The sequence below is a fragment of the Nicotiana tomentosiformis genome, chromosome 12, assembly GCF_000390325.3.
Source record: "Nicotiana tomentosiformis chromosome 12, ASM39032v3, whole genome shotgun sequence".
NCBI classification, from domain to species: domain Eukaryota; kingdom Viridiplantae; phylum Streptophyta; class Magnoliopsida; order Solanales; family Solanaceae; genus Nicotiana; species Nicotiana tomentosiformis.
Window position 1 is genome coordinate 97,117,014 of NC_090823.1, and position 16,963 is coordinate 97,133,976.

Here is a 16,963-nt window from a genome sequence, read left to right on the forward strand (position 1 = left end):
GATATCGGACTCGGACAGAGTTAGAGTGGGATCGCAAGGATTCAAGGTAGAGCTGCTTGGTCATCGCAGTTTCTTGGAGTCTTTTCATTTTTATTGTACTGTTAATTAATATTCAAACATTATTGAGTATTCGATTCTTGAGATCATTTCATGTATTCAGTTAAAGTTCGTGACTCAGTATTACCAGTCTTGGGAGATTTTCATATTTGTTTCCGTTGTTAGTTTTGATTACTTATCAAAAAAAATGGTTTGAAATGTAATTGAAATCGGCTTACCTAGTCTTAGAAACTAGGTGCCATCACGATACCTGAGGTGGGATTTTGGGTCGTGACAAGTTGGTATCAGAGCTCTAGGTTCATAGGTTCTACGAGTCACGAATGAGTCTAGTAGAGTCTTGCGGATCGGTACGGAGACGTCTGTACTTATCTTCGAGAGGCTACAGAACTGTTAGGAAATTTTCACTTCTTTCATTCTTGTCGTGTGGAATTTGTTGAATTTGGAATTTGAGCCTTTGTATCTCTATTCTCTCACAGATGGTTAGGACACGCGCTATCAGGTCAACTGAGCAGATACTTGCGCATACTGCTAGGGCCGCAAGAGGCCGGGGCCGAGGTAGAGATTGAGAAAGTGCACGTGCCGCGACTAGAGCACCTGTCAGAACAGCAGGTGAGAAGCCGCCAATAGCTCCAGTTGGGGGACAGGTACCAGAAACACCTGTTGTTACCCCCGGACTCCATGAGACTTTAGCACACTTCCTAAGTATGTTTGGTACATTAACTCAAGCGGGATTGATCTCTGTTGCACCAAATATTTTGCATATTGGGGGAGTAGATCAGACTCCTACCACGACTCCAGAGGAGAAGGTTCACATTGGTCAGGTTCCGGGTATAGCACCGGTACAACCTGTTATTCCAGTTCAGACTGAGGTCAAGCCAGGGGTATCAGAAGAAGAACAAAAGAGACTTGAGAGGTTTAAAAGGTATAGTCCACCTATTTTCAGTGGCACAACTACAGAGGATGCCCAAGGATTTCTAGAAAATTGTCACTGTATTCTTCGCACCATGGGTATTGTGGAAGCGAGCGGAGTTGCCTTTACTACATTTCAACTGTCAGGCGCAGCGTATCAGTGGTAGAAAATCTATGAAGAAGGTAGACCAGCCGATGCAATACCACCAACTTGGGCTCAATTTTTGGAAATGTTTTTGAAAGAGTTTGTTCCCCAGACTCTCCGAGATGTGTAGCGCACAGAGTTTGAACGGTTGCGTCAGGGGACTATGACAATGTCAGAATATGCCATCAGGTTCAGTGAGTTAGCCCGTCATGCACTTATCTTAGTTCCTACAGTTAGAGAGCGAGTCCACAGATTCATTGAGGGGCTCAATTATGATTTTAAATATGCATGGCTCGAGAGTTGTAAACTGATACTCCATTTCAGCAAGTAGTGGAGATTACGAGGAGGATTAAGGGTGTTCTAGGTGAAGAAAGGGAGTCTAAGGAGGCCAAAAGGTCTCGAGGCTCTGGAGGGTTCAATGGATTTTACTCTTCATCTATAACCCATTATGGCAGAGGCTCGAGCAATCGACCGGCTCAGTCCGCGCATCAGAATACTCGGAGTGCTCCAGTAAGTTCTTATAGTGCACCACCGACACGAGATTCTTACAATGGTTATTTCAGTTATCCGGCACAGACTCAGTACGAGCAACCGCGACCTTAGAGGGGTTGTTATGAGTGTGGTGATACTAAGCACATCGTGAGAGATTGTCTCAGACTTGGGAGGGGTGGATTTTATCTGAACACTCAGACTATGGGCCCCAATGCAGCTACTACCCCACGTGCACAACCAGTTAGGGGTGAAGGACAGGCGGGTAGAGGGTGCCTAAGAGGTGGAGGCCCGACCCGATGATATATTTGCTATGGTATGGCTGATGCCACTACACCAGAGAGTGTCGTTACAGGTATGATCCTGATTTGTTATAAAAGGATATTTTTCCCTTAATTTTATTCGGTTCAGAATATTGAGATGAGTCCACCTGGTATGCTCTGCTTATGGGTAAGCTTCGTAATTTTGTGACCCACTTACATATTTATCCTTGTTGGGAGGTTTGATGATGTTAGCCCGTGTCTATCATTTTTATTTTGTATACTACTGAGGGCTATAAGTCCAAAAGTGACTTTCTAATACTCTCTACAGTGGATTTTGATGTGATTTCGGAATAATTGATTTCAAAATTATGAATTTTATGCCCTACCGGGACGGGGGTTCATTATGTGTTGAGAAAATTATTTATGACATTTACTGAAAAGAAGAAAGAAATGAAATTGAAATTTTCATTTGGCACAATGTGCAAAACACTTGTGATTCGGAGTTGAGGACGAGATTCTCGCATTTTTATATATGATGTGCTACAAGCCGCAGTGGGAGTTATATAAGGACGAGGTCCTTGTGGTGAAAATTTTTATGAGTCTAAATTCTCCTTTTATGAAATTAAAATTTGTACTATAGTATTAATATGGAGACATGTCTGTTAGGCTTATTTGATAATTCTTTTATATGTTTATGTGCATATTTATCCATAATTGTGAGAAACATATTGAGTTTTAACCTACGAGGTGAGTGCCCAGGCGGTGTTAAATGTGGCTCATTAAGTCGGGTAAATAGTTATGAGGTCTTCATGCCTCACATTTTACTGTCAGTATTGTGAAAATTCGAAACGAGGTTTGGGTTAATATGAGGTTAATTGGCGATATTGTAATCGATTATGAACAACTATTAATACCAGAAATGTGGTACTTTGTTGGGTTGTGGATGTGTTGTTAGGAATTATTTTGGTGTTACTCTGGCAGGTAGATAGGCCCAATTACAAGGGAGATTCTGCCAAAATTTCTGAAAATTTTGGGAGTTAGTAAAATTTGGGGGATTGAGACGTGCAAAAGAAGAGATAAGTTATGTTATGTGTTTGAGGGCGAATGATCCTATGCGGGGGAGAATGTGACACCCCAGAAAAATTTCAAAGCACTTCAACACTATCAAGAAAGTTGATGTGTGCGTAGGCACGAGTTGCTATAGCTAGTTGAGACTAATACCGTGCGTTGATGTAAAACAAAATAGAACTCATGCCTTTTGAAAATGTTTGGAGTGTAAGAAATTGGTTTTACGGTTTATAAGTATGGATAAAAGAAATAATCTCAACTGAGATGGTATTGTCGGACCCATGTTAAATTGCGAAACATAGAATCATCCATGAGTATGTGTGTAAGAATACACTCAGTAATTTAATGTCCTCAGAAAGATTCTTGGCACGTTCAAGGACGAACATATATTTAAGAGGTGGAGAATGTAACGACCCAACTTGTCATTTTAAGAATTAACGTCACGTTCAGTGACTTAAGGTCTCGAGAAGCTTCATAATATGTATTATGACCCGCGGGTGTGGTCGAGTTTGATTTTTCGGAAGATTCGGAATTAAATTAGAAGAACAATTCTTATTTAGAAGCTTAAATGGAAAGAGTTGACCGGAGAGTTGACTTTTGAGCAAACGACCTCGGAATGAAACTTTGATAATGTCAATAGCTTCGTATGGTGATTTCAGACTTAGGCTTGTGTCCGGATTTGTATTTGGAAGTCCGTAGGATAATTCGATGCATTTTGGCGAAAGTTGAAAAATAGAAGATATTGGAAAGTTCGACCGAAGGTGGAATTTTTGATAATGAGGTCGGATTTCAATTCCAGAAATTGGAATAGCTCCATTACGTCATTTCTGACTTGTGTGCAAAATTTGAAGTCATTCCGGATTGATTTGATACGTTTCGGCGTAAAATATAGAAGTTGGAAGATTTGAAAACTCATAATTCGATTCAATGCGCGATTCATAATTTCGGTGTTGTTGATGTAATTTGAAACCCCGAGGAGGTCCGTGTTGAGTTACGAGACTTATTGGTAAATTCGGACGAGGTCCCGGGTAGCTCGGGTGAGTTTCGGATGAGGTTCAGATCAAATTTGGACTTGTTGAAAATGCTGGGATTTTTGCTGTTTCTGGGCAGTAGCTCTTGGAATCGCACCTGCGGAATTTTGGGTGAAGGTGCGACCACGCAGAAGCGAGGGAGCCATCACAGAAACGACATTGACAAGGCTGGCAACTCATCGCAGAAGCTGACAGGTTTGCGCACCAGCGACATCGCATGTGCAATCAGTGGAACGCAAAAGCGGCAAGGTCCGCATATGCGCCTTTGACCATCGCTTATGCGATTGCGCAGATGCAAAATGCTTTCCGCAGAAGCGGTTCTGGACAAAATCAAAAGGACCAAAAATGGTCATTTCGCCATTTTCGTTTTGGATTTTTGGAGCTCGGATTTGAGCGATTCTTGAGGGATTTTTCACAAGCTTGGTTGGGATAAGTTTTCTATATCCTGAAGTGATTATATTTCATGAATCTATTGTTATATTCATTATTTGATTCGTATTTAAACGGAAGAAAAACAAAAATTTAAGATTTAGAGGTCGAGTTGTTATCAGAATTTGATAAAATTGGTATGGTTGAACTTGTATCGGAATGAGTGTTCGGATTTCATGAAAATTATGTCGGGTTTCGAGATCCGAGCCCCGTGTTGACTTTTGTTGACTTTTTTGAATAAATATTTAAGTCGACGTATTATTATCTGGAGTTGTTTTCGATAAATTTTAATGAAGTTATACAATTAATTTGGATAGATTTGAGCGGTCCGGAGGTCAATTCAAGCAAGAAGGCGATTTTGGAATATCGGCATAACTTCAAAAAGGTAAGTATCCTGCCTAACCTCGAGTGGGGGAATTACCCCTTATGCATCGAGTCTTATGTGCCAATTGTGGAATGTGAAAAGCCGTGTACGCGAGGTGACGAGTACGTACTCAGGCTTATATGTGCAAATTTTATTGGGTTAAAATTTTAGGCATTATTGTGTAGTAAATTGGATAATCGTTGGCAATTATTAAATCATCTATTTGCCATGCCTAAATCCTTGTTTGTTGAATTTGTTTTTATATGACAATTTGATGTGATTGTTATTTGAATATTTATGTAATTCCATGAGTTTGTTGGTTTGATATTTCTTGGAATTTAATCTCATTATAGATTTTTTCCTCTGTAAATAATTAATTAAATAAGCTTAAGAAGAGGTGTTTATATAATTATTGAGAATGTGAATTAATGAAGACGTTGCCCTATGCTGAGTAATTTCTATCTATGTTGATTGTTTTTGAGGTCTTATTCACATTGTGTGGAGTTTTCGGCTATTTATTTTAAAATTAATTGATTTGTTGTATCTTTGGAATTGGTTGTGGCCATGTCACGGCCCAACTTAACCCTCCGTACGGTGTCGTGATGGCACCTAGTCTTTACGACTAGGTAAGCCTAATATTACGAAAAATATAAAGAAAACACAACATCTTAAAGATAAACAGCATATTATGAATAGCCAAGAGTAGTACCACTCGGCATATAAAAAATAATTTTTCCAAGACCCGGAATATCACTAAGTCACAAGCTGCTATAATCTATGTAGCTCTATACAAAAGTATGAAGAATATCACTCCGAAGATCTGCGGACGCAAGAAGAAGTACCTTGAAGTCTCCTAGAATCAGCAGCACGCACTAACCCCAAGGCTGATAGCTCGTACCTGGATCTGCACACGAAAATATGTGCAGAAAATGGCATGAGTACACCATAATGGCACCCAATAAGTGCCAAGCCTAACCTCGGTCGAGTAGTGATGAGGTCAGGTCAAGGCCCTACCGGAGTAAATATAATATATTAAACAGTAAAAGATATAAGTAAAATTTACGGTAGCGCAGTTAAAGAAATTCTCGAAAATTTAACAGTTAAGGGAGACCTCTGCTCAGAACAAAGTAAACACAATGGGGAATCTCCCGGGATACCGTCCCATAGTTCCGAATGAATATGCAGTACTGGGGGATTTTCCGGAATACGTCCGTAGTCCCAAAGTAAATATGCAGTGCTGGGGGATCTCTCGGAATATGTCCGTAGTCCTAAAGTAAATATGCAGTGCTGGGGGATCTCCCGGAATACGTCTGTAGTCCCAAAGTAGTCCGTAGTCCCAAAGTAAATATGCAAGACAGGGGGATCTCCCGGAATACGTCCGTAGTCCCAAGGTAAATATGCAACGCAAGATGAAATGGAAAGTATGGCATCGAGTTATACAGTTTATACTGAACACAGACAAGAAAAATAAGGATTTAACTAAGCATGGCGCACAAAATATCAAATAGGCAGTTAAAACACGTAAGCATGCTTTTCTAGTCTAAACTAAGCAATTAAGCATATTAGTGCAATTTAATAAAAGGAACAATTTATGATTAAAAAAAAGGATAAACGGAATTTTTGCAATAACAGCCTGTGTACGTACTCGTTACCTCACGTACACGGCGCTCACACACCAAGTAATATCGAAATATCGGGGAAAGTCCCCAACATAAGGTTAGGCAAGCCACTTACCTCGAACCGCTCAAATCACCTCGATAACACGTTTTTGCCACGAGTATCCGACTCCAAATGGCCCGAATCTATTCAAATAAATTGCATAATGTAATTATAACTACAAGTAACTAATTTAGCTAATTAATTCGAAGCTAAAGCGTAAAATTAGGAAAACGCCCAAAAGTCACCCCGGGCCCACATCTCGAAATCGGGTAAAAATTATAATTTATAAATACCCAATCACTCACGAGTTCACTCGAACAAAAATCATCTAAAACCGACGTCAAATTCCCATTCAAATCTTAGATTTTCAATTGGGGAACCTTTTCCCCTATTTCCAAACTTTTACCCCCAAATTCCTTAATTAAACTAGGAAAACAACAATAGATTATTGTATTATGATCAAAATAGAGTTAGAATTCGTTACCCAATAGTTCTCCTTCAAAATCCCTCGAGAAATCGTCTCTCACCGAGCTCCAAATAAAATTTTGTGTTATGAAATTTCAAACCCTCAAAATCCCCTTTTCTGCTCAGTGATTTCCGCATCTGCGCTCATGGGGCCGCATCTGCGGTCTCGCACCTACGGAAAAAAATCAACGCAGGTGCGGAAGTCACTTATTGGGCTGGGTCCGCATCTACGGCTCCGCTTCTGTGGATGACCAGCCGCACCTGTGAGCCTAGCATGCCTTGTCCAATTCCGCATCTGCGAACTCCCACCCACACCTGCGAGTCCGCACCTGCGGACTCCCCTCCGCAGGTGCGAAACACCAGAACCAGCAATGCACCAGATTTTCCTAAGTCCAAATTTCTTCCCGTTAAGCATCTGAAACACACCCGAGGCCCGCGGGACGTCAACCAAACATACCAACCAATCCTAAAATACCATACGAACTTAGTCGAGCCTTCAAACCACGTCGAACAACACCAAAATCATGAATTAAGTACGGATTCAAGCCTAAGAATTTAAAATTTTCCAAATTCTACAAACGACGCCGAACCATATCAAATCTAGTCCGAATGACCTCAAATTTTACACACTGGTCACAAATGACATTACGAACCTACAGCCACTTTCGGAATTCCATTCCGAGCTCGATATCAAAATTTTCACTATCGGCCGAAATCGCCGAAAAACTAACTTTTGCCAATTCAAGCATAAATCTACTACATACCTCCAAAACACTTTTTGGACGTGCTCCTAACCCCAAAATCACTCAACGCAGCTAACGGAGTCGACGAAATTCCATTCCGAATCCGTCCTCACACAGTTCCGACTATGGTCCAAACTCTAAGGCTTAAACTCACAACTAGGGACTAAGTGTCCCAAAACTCTCTGAATTGCTGCGCATATCCCGCTCGGTCTCCCAAGCCACCTCCTCGACCGGCTGACCCCTCCACTGGACCTTTACTGAAGAAATATTCTTTGACCTAAGCTTTCTGACCTACCTGTCCAAAATGGCTACTGGCTCCTCAACATAAGATAGATCTTTGTCCAACTGGACTGAGCTGAAATCTAATACATGAATCGGATCACCGTGATACTTCCGGACCATAGAAACGTGGAATACCGGATGAACTCCTGCTAGGCTGGGAGGCAAGGCAAGCTCATAAGCAACCTCCCCAACGCGTCGCAATATCTCAAAAGGACCAGTGAACCAAGGGCTCAGCTTGCCCTTCTTTCCGAACCTCATGACGCCCTTCATAGGCGATACCTGAAGCAAGACCAGCTCACCAACCATAAATGCCAAATCACGAACCTTATGGTCTGCTTAACTCTTCTTCCTGGACTGGGCTGTGCGAAGTATCTCCTGAATCACCTTCACTTTATCCAGGGCATCCTGGACCAAATCTGTACCCAACAATCGGGACTCGCCCGACTCAAACCATCCCACTAGGGACCGACACCGCCTACCATACAAAGCCTCATACAGTGCCATCTGAATGCTGGACTGGTAACTGTTGTTGTAGGCAAACTCTGCAAGTGGCAAGTATTGGTCCCATGACCCTCCGAACTCCATCACACAGGCACCGAGCATATCCTCAAGAATCTGAATCGTGCGCTCGGACTGCTCGTCCGTCTGAGGGTGAAAGGTTGTGCTCAACTCCACCCTAGTACCCAACTCCTACTGTACGACTCTCTAAAACCGTGATGTGAACTGTGTACCTCTGTCTAAAATGATGGATACTGGAATACCATGAAGGCGGACAATCTCTCTGAAATAAATCTCAGCCAATCTCTCTGAAGAGTAAGTGGTCAACACTGGAATAAAATGAGCTGACTTGGTCAGCCGATCCACGATCACCCAAATAGCATCAAACTTTCTCAAAGTCCGAGGAAGTCTAACCTTAAAGTCCATGGTGATCCGCTCCCACTTCCACTCTGGGATTTCTAACTTTTGAAGTAATCCACCCGGTCTCTGAAGCTCATATTTAACCTGCTGACAGTTGAGACACTTGGCCACAAACCTAACTATATCCTTCTTCATCCTCCTCCACCAGTAGTGCTGTCTCAAATCCTGATATATCTTCGTGGCACCGGGATGAATGGAGTACCGCGAGCTGTGGGCCTCCTCGAGAATCAACTCCTAAAGCCCATCTACATTGGGCACACAGATCCGGCCATGTATCCTCATCATACCGTCATCACCAATAGTCACATCTCTGGCATCACCTCACCAAACCCTGTCCTGAAGAACTAGAAGATGAGGATCATTATACTGGCGCTCCCTAATACGTTCATAAAGAGAAGACCGAGCAACCACACAAGCTAATACCCGGCTAGGCTCTGAAATATCCAATCTCACCAACTGGCTGGCTAAGGCCTGAACATCCAAGGCTAAGGGCCTCTCAGCTGTAGGAAGATATGCCAAACTGCCCAAACTCTCTGCCCGGCGACTCAAGGCGTCGGCCACTACATTGCCCTTCCCCGGGTGGTACAATATAATGATATCATAGTCTTTAAGTAGCTCCAACCACCTCCGTTGACGAAAATTAAGGTCCTTCTGCCTGGACAAGTACTGCAAACTCTGGTGATCAGTGTAGATCTCACAAGGAACACCATACAAATAATGACGCCAGATCATCAGGGCATGAACAATAGTTGCTAACTCGAGATCATGGACCGAATAATTCTTCTCATGCACCTTTAACTGTCTAGACGCGTAGGCAATCACCCTACCATCCTGCATCAATACCGCTCCAAGGCCAATCCTTGAGGCATCACAATAGACAGTGTAAGACCCCGAACCTGTAGGCAATACTAATACTGGGGCTGTAGTCAAGGTTGTCTTGAGCTTCTGAAAGCTCTCCTCACACTCCTCGGTCCACATGAATGGAGCACCCTTCTGGGTCAGCCTGGTCATAGGTGCTGCAATGGATGAAAATCCCCCCACAAAGTGACGGTAATACCCTGCCAAACCAAGGAAACTGCGGATCTTCGTAGCTGATGACGGTCTAGGCCAACTCTGCACTGCCTCCACCTTCTTAGGATCTACCTTGATCCCATCACAAGACACTATGTGGCTCAAGAATGCCACTAAATCAAGCCAGAATTCACACTTAGAGAATTTTGCATACAATTCCTTCTCCCTCAAAGTCTGAAGCACGGTCTTCAGGTGCTTCTCATGATCTTCCCGAGACCGGGAATATACCGGGATGTCATCAATAAACACAATGACGAAGGAATCAAGATAAGGCCGGAACACACTGTGCATCAAATGCATAAAGGCTGTTGGGGCATTGTTCAGCCCAAATGACATGACAAGAAACTCATAGTGACCATATCTGGTCCTGAAAAGCAGTCTTTGGGATGTCCTGATCCCGAATCTTCAGCTGATGATAGCCAGAGCGCAAGTCAATCTTGGAAAACACCCTGGCACCCTGTAGCTGATCAAATAAATCATCGATGCGAGGCAAAGGATACCTGTTCTTCACTGTAACTTTGTTCAACTGCCGATAATCAATACACATACGCATAGAACCATCCTTCTTCTTCACAAATAAGACCGGAGCACCCCAAGGTGATACACTGGGCCTGATGAAACCCTTATCAAGCAACTCCTGCAACTGTTCCTTCAACTCCTTCAACTCAGGAGGAGCCATACAGTAAGGAGAAATAGATATGGGCTGAGTGCCCGACAACAAATCAATGCCGAAATCAATATCTCTATCGGGTGGCATGCCCGGAAGATCAGCTGGAAACACATCTGGAAAGTCCCTCACTACTGGATCTAACTCAACTGTAGGGGTATCAATTTTGACATCTCTCACATACGCCAAATACGCATCACACCCCTTCTTAACCATTCACTGAGCCTTAAGAAATGAAATAACCCTGCGGGGAGTATACTCTAAGGTACCTCTCCACTCTAATCTCGGCAAGCCTGGCATAGCCAGCGTCATGGTCTTAACATGACAATCAAGAATAGCATAATGAGGCAAAAACCAGTCCATGCCCAAGATAACATCAAAATCTACCATACTGAGTAATAACAAATCGGCTCTGGTCTCAAAACCACTAAGAGCAATCAAACACGACCGATATATGTGGTCCACAACGAGAGAATCTCCCACAGGAGTAGATACATAAATAGGGGAACTCAAAGAATCCCAAGATATCCCCAAATGTGGAGCAAAATAAGAAGACACATATGAGTACATAGAGCCTAGGTCAAATAATACTGATGCATCCCTATGACAGACATGAACGATACCTGTGATGAATGAATCTGAAGCAACGCCCTCTTAACGGGCTAGAAGGGCATAGTACCTGGCCTGGCCTCCCCCTCTAGGATGACCTCGACCTCCCCAACCTCCACCTCGAGCTGGCTGAGGAGGTGGGGTGGAAGCTGGTGCTAGAAGAATGGCCGGAGGACCCGGTGGAGCACGTGGAGGCTGATAAGTCTGTGGAGGTGCACCCCTCCTGGCTCTGGGGCAATCTCTAACCAGGTGATGAGTGTCACCATACTCAAAACAACCTCTCGGAGGACGCGGTGGCTGAGACTGAATTGAACCTGGCCTGCTGGACTAGCCGATAATAGCACCTCGAGTAGGAGGCATACTGGATAATGGCGGTGCATAATAGGGCTCCTGAGGTCTAGGAGGAGCTGGAACACCGCTGGCTGCTGGAAGAGCTGAATTAACAGGGCGACTCACAAAACCCCTACCATAGCGTGCTGCTGGTGCACGAGCTCCTGAATAATGACCAGTCTCTCGAGACCTCTTGGCCTCTCTCTCCTCTCTGTCCCGGGCAAACATGCCCTCCACCCTCCTGGCAATGCTCACTGCCTGCTGATAAGTGATGTCCATCTCTAACTTCCTAGCTATACTGGTCCGAATACTGGGGTGGAGTCCCTCAATGAAGCGACGAACTCTCTCTCTGACTGTAGCAACCAGAGCCGGTGCATGGTGAGCTAACTCACTGAAATAGACTGCATACTCCGACACAGTCATAGCACCCTAACGCAACTACTCAAACTCTGCGCGCCAAGCATCCCTGAGGCTCTGAGGAACATACTCACGCAAGAACATCTCTGAAAACTGAGTCTAAGTGAGTGAGGCTGCCTCGTCTGAACTACTCAGCTCATAGGCACGCTACCACTGATATGCCGCTCCCCTTAGCTGGAAAGCGGTGAGAGAAACCCCACTCGTCTCCACAATGCCCATAGTGCGGAGAATACGATGACACTCCTCAAGAAAACCCAGAGCATCATCTGAAGCTACTCCGCTGAAAGTAGGTGGGTGGTACTTCTTCTACCTCTCAAGTCTGAGCTGCTCTGCCTTAGAAGCAGCTACCCTAATCTCATGCTGAATCGGAGCCACTGGGGGCATAGGAATATACTCTGGGGCCTGATCAACCTAGACCCTCTGCTCAGGAGTGCGGGCCGCTGGAGTCTGTGCCCCTCCCTCGGCCTGAGATGTAGAGGGAGCTATCGAAAATAGTCCAGCCTGAGCGAGAGTGCTTAACATGCTCAAGAACTAAGCTAAAGTCTCCTGGAGGGCTGGAGTAGCAATAGGGATCTCCGGTGCTGGCCCTCCAGCTGGAGCTGCTGGAGGCTCCTCTAACGCAGCTCTCACAGGTGCTCGGGCTGCACCGCGTGGTCGTCCTCTACCCCAACCCCGGCCTCTGGAGGCTCTGACAGGGGGCTCGGGTGCCTGATCGTCGATCCTCCCAGTATGGGTCCTTACCATCTGTGAGAAAGAATAGAATAGAATCTTAGAATTTCTGGTGTCAATAACTCGCACGACAAGGAAATCAAAGAAATATGATTGTTCTTAACAGTTACATAGCCTCCCGAAGATAAGTACGGACGTCTTCGCACCGATCCGCGAGATTCTAATAAACCGGCTTGTGACTCGCGACTCCTATGAACTTAGTACTTTGATACCAACTTGTCACGACCCAACTTAACCCTCCGTACGGTGTCTTGATGGCACCTAGTCTTTACGACTAGGTAAGCCTAATATTACGAAAAATATAAAGAAAACACAACATCTTAAAGAAAAACAGCATATTATGAATAGCCAAGAGTAGTACCACTCGGCATATACAAAATAATTTTCCCAAGACCCGGAATATCACTAAGTCACAAGCTGCTATAATCTATGTAGCTCTATACAAAAGTCTAAAGATAATAAAGAAAGTCTATAGGTGAGGGAGTAGAAGGGGACTCTGAAGATCTGCGGACGCAAGCAGAAGTACCTTGAAGTCTCCTAGAATCAGCAGCATGTACTAACCCCAAGGCTGATAACTCGTACCTAGATCTGCACACGAAAACATGTGCAGGAAAGGGCATGAGTACACCAGAATGGTACCCAGTAAGTGCCAAGCCTAACCTCGGTCGAATAGTGATGAGGTCAGGTCAAGGCCCTACTAGAGTAAATATAATAAATTAAACAGTAAAAGATATAAGCAAAATTTACGGTAATGCAGTTAAAGAAATTCTCAAAAATTTAACAGTTAAGGGAGCCCTCGGCTCAGAACAAAGTAAACACAATGGGGAATCTCCAGGGATACCGTCCCGTAGTTCCGAATGAATATACAGTACAGGGGGATCTCCCGGAATACATCCGTAGTCCCAAAGTAAATATGCAGTGCTGGGGGATCTCCTGGAATACATCTGTAGTCCCAAAGTAAATATGCAGTACTGGGGGATCTTCCGGAATACATACGTAGTCCCAAAGTAAATATGCAGTGCTAGGGGATCTCCCGGAATACGTCCGTAGTCCCAAAGTAAATATGCAGTGCTGGGGATCTCCCGGAATATGTCCGTAGTCCCAAAGTAAATATGCAACGCAAGATGAAATAGCACGTATGGCATCGAGTTATACAGTTTATACTGAACACAGACAAGAAAAATAGGGATTTAACTAAGCATGGCGCACAGAATGTCAAATAGGCAGTTAAAACACGTAAGCATGCTTTTCTAGTCTAAACTAAACAATTAAGCATATTAGTGCAGTTTAATAAGAGGAACAATTTATGATAAAAAAGGATAAACGGGATTTTTGCAATAACAGCCTGTGTACGTACTAGTCACCTCACGTACACGGCGCTCACACACCAAGTAATATCAAAATATCCTAAGGGGAAAGTTTCCAACACAAGGTTAGGCAAGCCACTTACCTCGAACCACTCAAATCACCTCGATAACACGTTCTTGCCACTAGTATCCGACTCCAAATGGCCCGAATCTATTCAAATAAATTGCATAATGTAAATATAACTACAAGTAACTAATTTAGCTAATTAATTCGAACCTAAAACGTGAAATTAGGAAAAACACCCAAAAGTAACCCCTGGCCCACGTCTCGAAATCGGGTAAAAGTTATAATTTATAAACACACATTCACTCACGAGTTCACTCGAACAAAAATCATCTAAAACCGACGTAAAATTCCCATTCAAATCTCAGATTTTTAATTGGGGAACCTTTTCTCCCATTTCCAAACTTTTACCCTCAAATTCCTTAATTAGACTAGGAAAATAACAATAGATTATTGTATTATGATCAAAATAGAGTTAGAATTCATTACACAATAGTTCTCCTTCAAAATCCGTCGAGAAATCGTCTCCCACCGAGCTCCAAATATAATTTTATGTTATGAAATTTCAAACCCTCGAAATCCCCTTTTCTGCCCAGCGATTTCCGCATCTGCGCTCATGGGGCAGCATCTGCGGTCTCGCACCTGCGGAAAAAAATCAACGCAGGTACGGAAGTCACTTATTGGGTTGGGTCCGCATCTGCAACCCCTGGGCCGCATCTGCGGCTCCGCTTCTGCGGACGACCAGCTGCACCTGCGAGCCCAGCATGCCCTGTCCAATTTCGCATCTGCGAACTCTCAAGCGAACCTGCGAGTCCGCACCTGCGGACTCCCCTCCACAGGTGCGAAACACCAGAACCAGCAATGCACCAGATTTTCCTAAGTCCAAATTTCTTTCCGTTAAGTATCCGAAACACACCCGAGGCCCCGGGGCCTCAACCAAACATACCAACCAATCCTAAAATACCATACGAACTTGGTCGAGCCTTCAAACCATGTCAAACAATACCAAAATCATGAATTAAGCAAGGATTCAAGCCTAAGAATTTAAAATTTTCCAAATTCTACAAACGACGCAGAACCACATCAAATCTAGTCCGAATGACCTCAAATTTTACACACAGGTCACAAATGACATTACGAACCTACAACCACTTTCAGAATTCCATTCCGAGCTCGATATCAAAATTTTCACTATCGGCCGAAATCGCCGAAAAACTAACTTTTGTCAATTCAAGCCTAAATCTACTACAGACCTCCAAAACACATTTCAAACGTGCTCCTAACTCCAAAATCACTCAATGGAGCTAAGGAGTCGACGGAATTCTATTCCGGATCCGTCTTCACACAGTTCCTATTACGGTCCAAACTCTAAGGCTTAAACTCACAACTAGGGAATAAGTGTCCCAAAACTCTCTGAATTCCATAACCAATCACTATGGCAAGTCCCAAAAGCAAAAACAAATATGGGAAAAGCAGATATTAGGGGATTGGGGCTCAAATTCTCAAAACGACCGGCCGGGTTGTTATAGGCCATTGAGCAAATTGTGATATGAATTGATTTTGTTATGTTGCCGTGATAATTTTTCGTGTAAATTGTTGTGTTGTGTGAGTTGTTATTTTGAAGATATAAGGGTGGCATTCCACTGCTGATATTATGTGGGTATAAGGGTGGCATTTCACTGTTATTATGTGTGTTGAGATATTATCTGGGCGGAGTGATAAGGGTAGCTATAGGAGCGATAAGGGTGGCTATAGGAGTGATAAGGGTGGCTATTGATATTGTCAGGGTGGAGGGATAAGGGAGGCTATTATATGAGTGATAAGGGTGGCTATAGGAGAGATAAGGGTGTCTGTTTTCAGGGATGATAAGTGATGATGTGGAGTGGTTGCATTGGTTATTTTTATGTGATGTTGTGATTTTCCTTGTGTTTATTTTTAAACCTTTTGCAATTTTTCTTGTTGTTAGTAAATTGATAGTAGTCTGATTTATATTGAAATTAGGAGCTTGTGGCTATTGTCAGGTGGATTATGAAAAGAAATATGAGCACGAGGTACCGTGAATAAATAATAAGGATGTTGGCACGTGAATTGTCCGTGCAGTTGAGACATGAAACGTGGGCACGAGGTGCCGAAAAAATATGATGATTTAATTATGGGCACGAAGTGCCGTGAAAATATGAAAGTGGGCTGAGATCCGTGTTTAGGAAAAAATATGAAAATGGGTTGAGACCCGAATTTTTATGATTATGAAATGGGGTGTCACATGGTGACTTTTAATTTAAAGAATTATATATAAAATATTTATTTGGAAGGGTTTTTATTCAAAAAGTATTATATGAAAGAATTGTATTTGAAAGATATTTACTTGAGAAAATTATATTTGAAAGAGATTTATTGAAAAAATTATACTTGAAAGATACTTATTTGAGAAAATTATATTTGAAAGAGATTTATTGAAAGAATTATATTTGAAGGATATTTATTTGAGGTAATTATAATTGAAAGAGAGTTATTTGGAAGAATTATATGTGACAGATATTTATTTGAAGGACTAGATTTAATTGGGTATACTTGTATTTACTATTTGTTGAGTGATATTAATGGTGTTCTTGTTGCCCTATTGTACATATCACTGGTTGATTTGTATTGCCCTTATTGTTATTTATTTCCTATTATTTTGTATACTGTATTGCACAGGTTATTAGACTAGTGAGTGTCTTGACTGTACCCCGTCTCTACTCCATTGAGGTTAGTCTTGATACTTACTGGGTACCGATCGTGGTGTACTCATACTACACTTCTGCATATTTTTGTGCAGAGCCAGGTATTAAAGATATCAGACTTGTACAGAGTTAGAGTGAGATCGCAAGGATTCAAGGTAGAGCTGCTTGGTCATCGCAGTTCCTTGGAGTCTTTTTATTTTTATTGTACTGTTAATTATTATTCA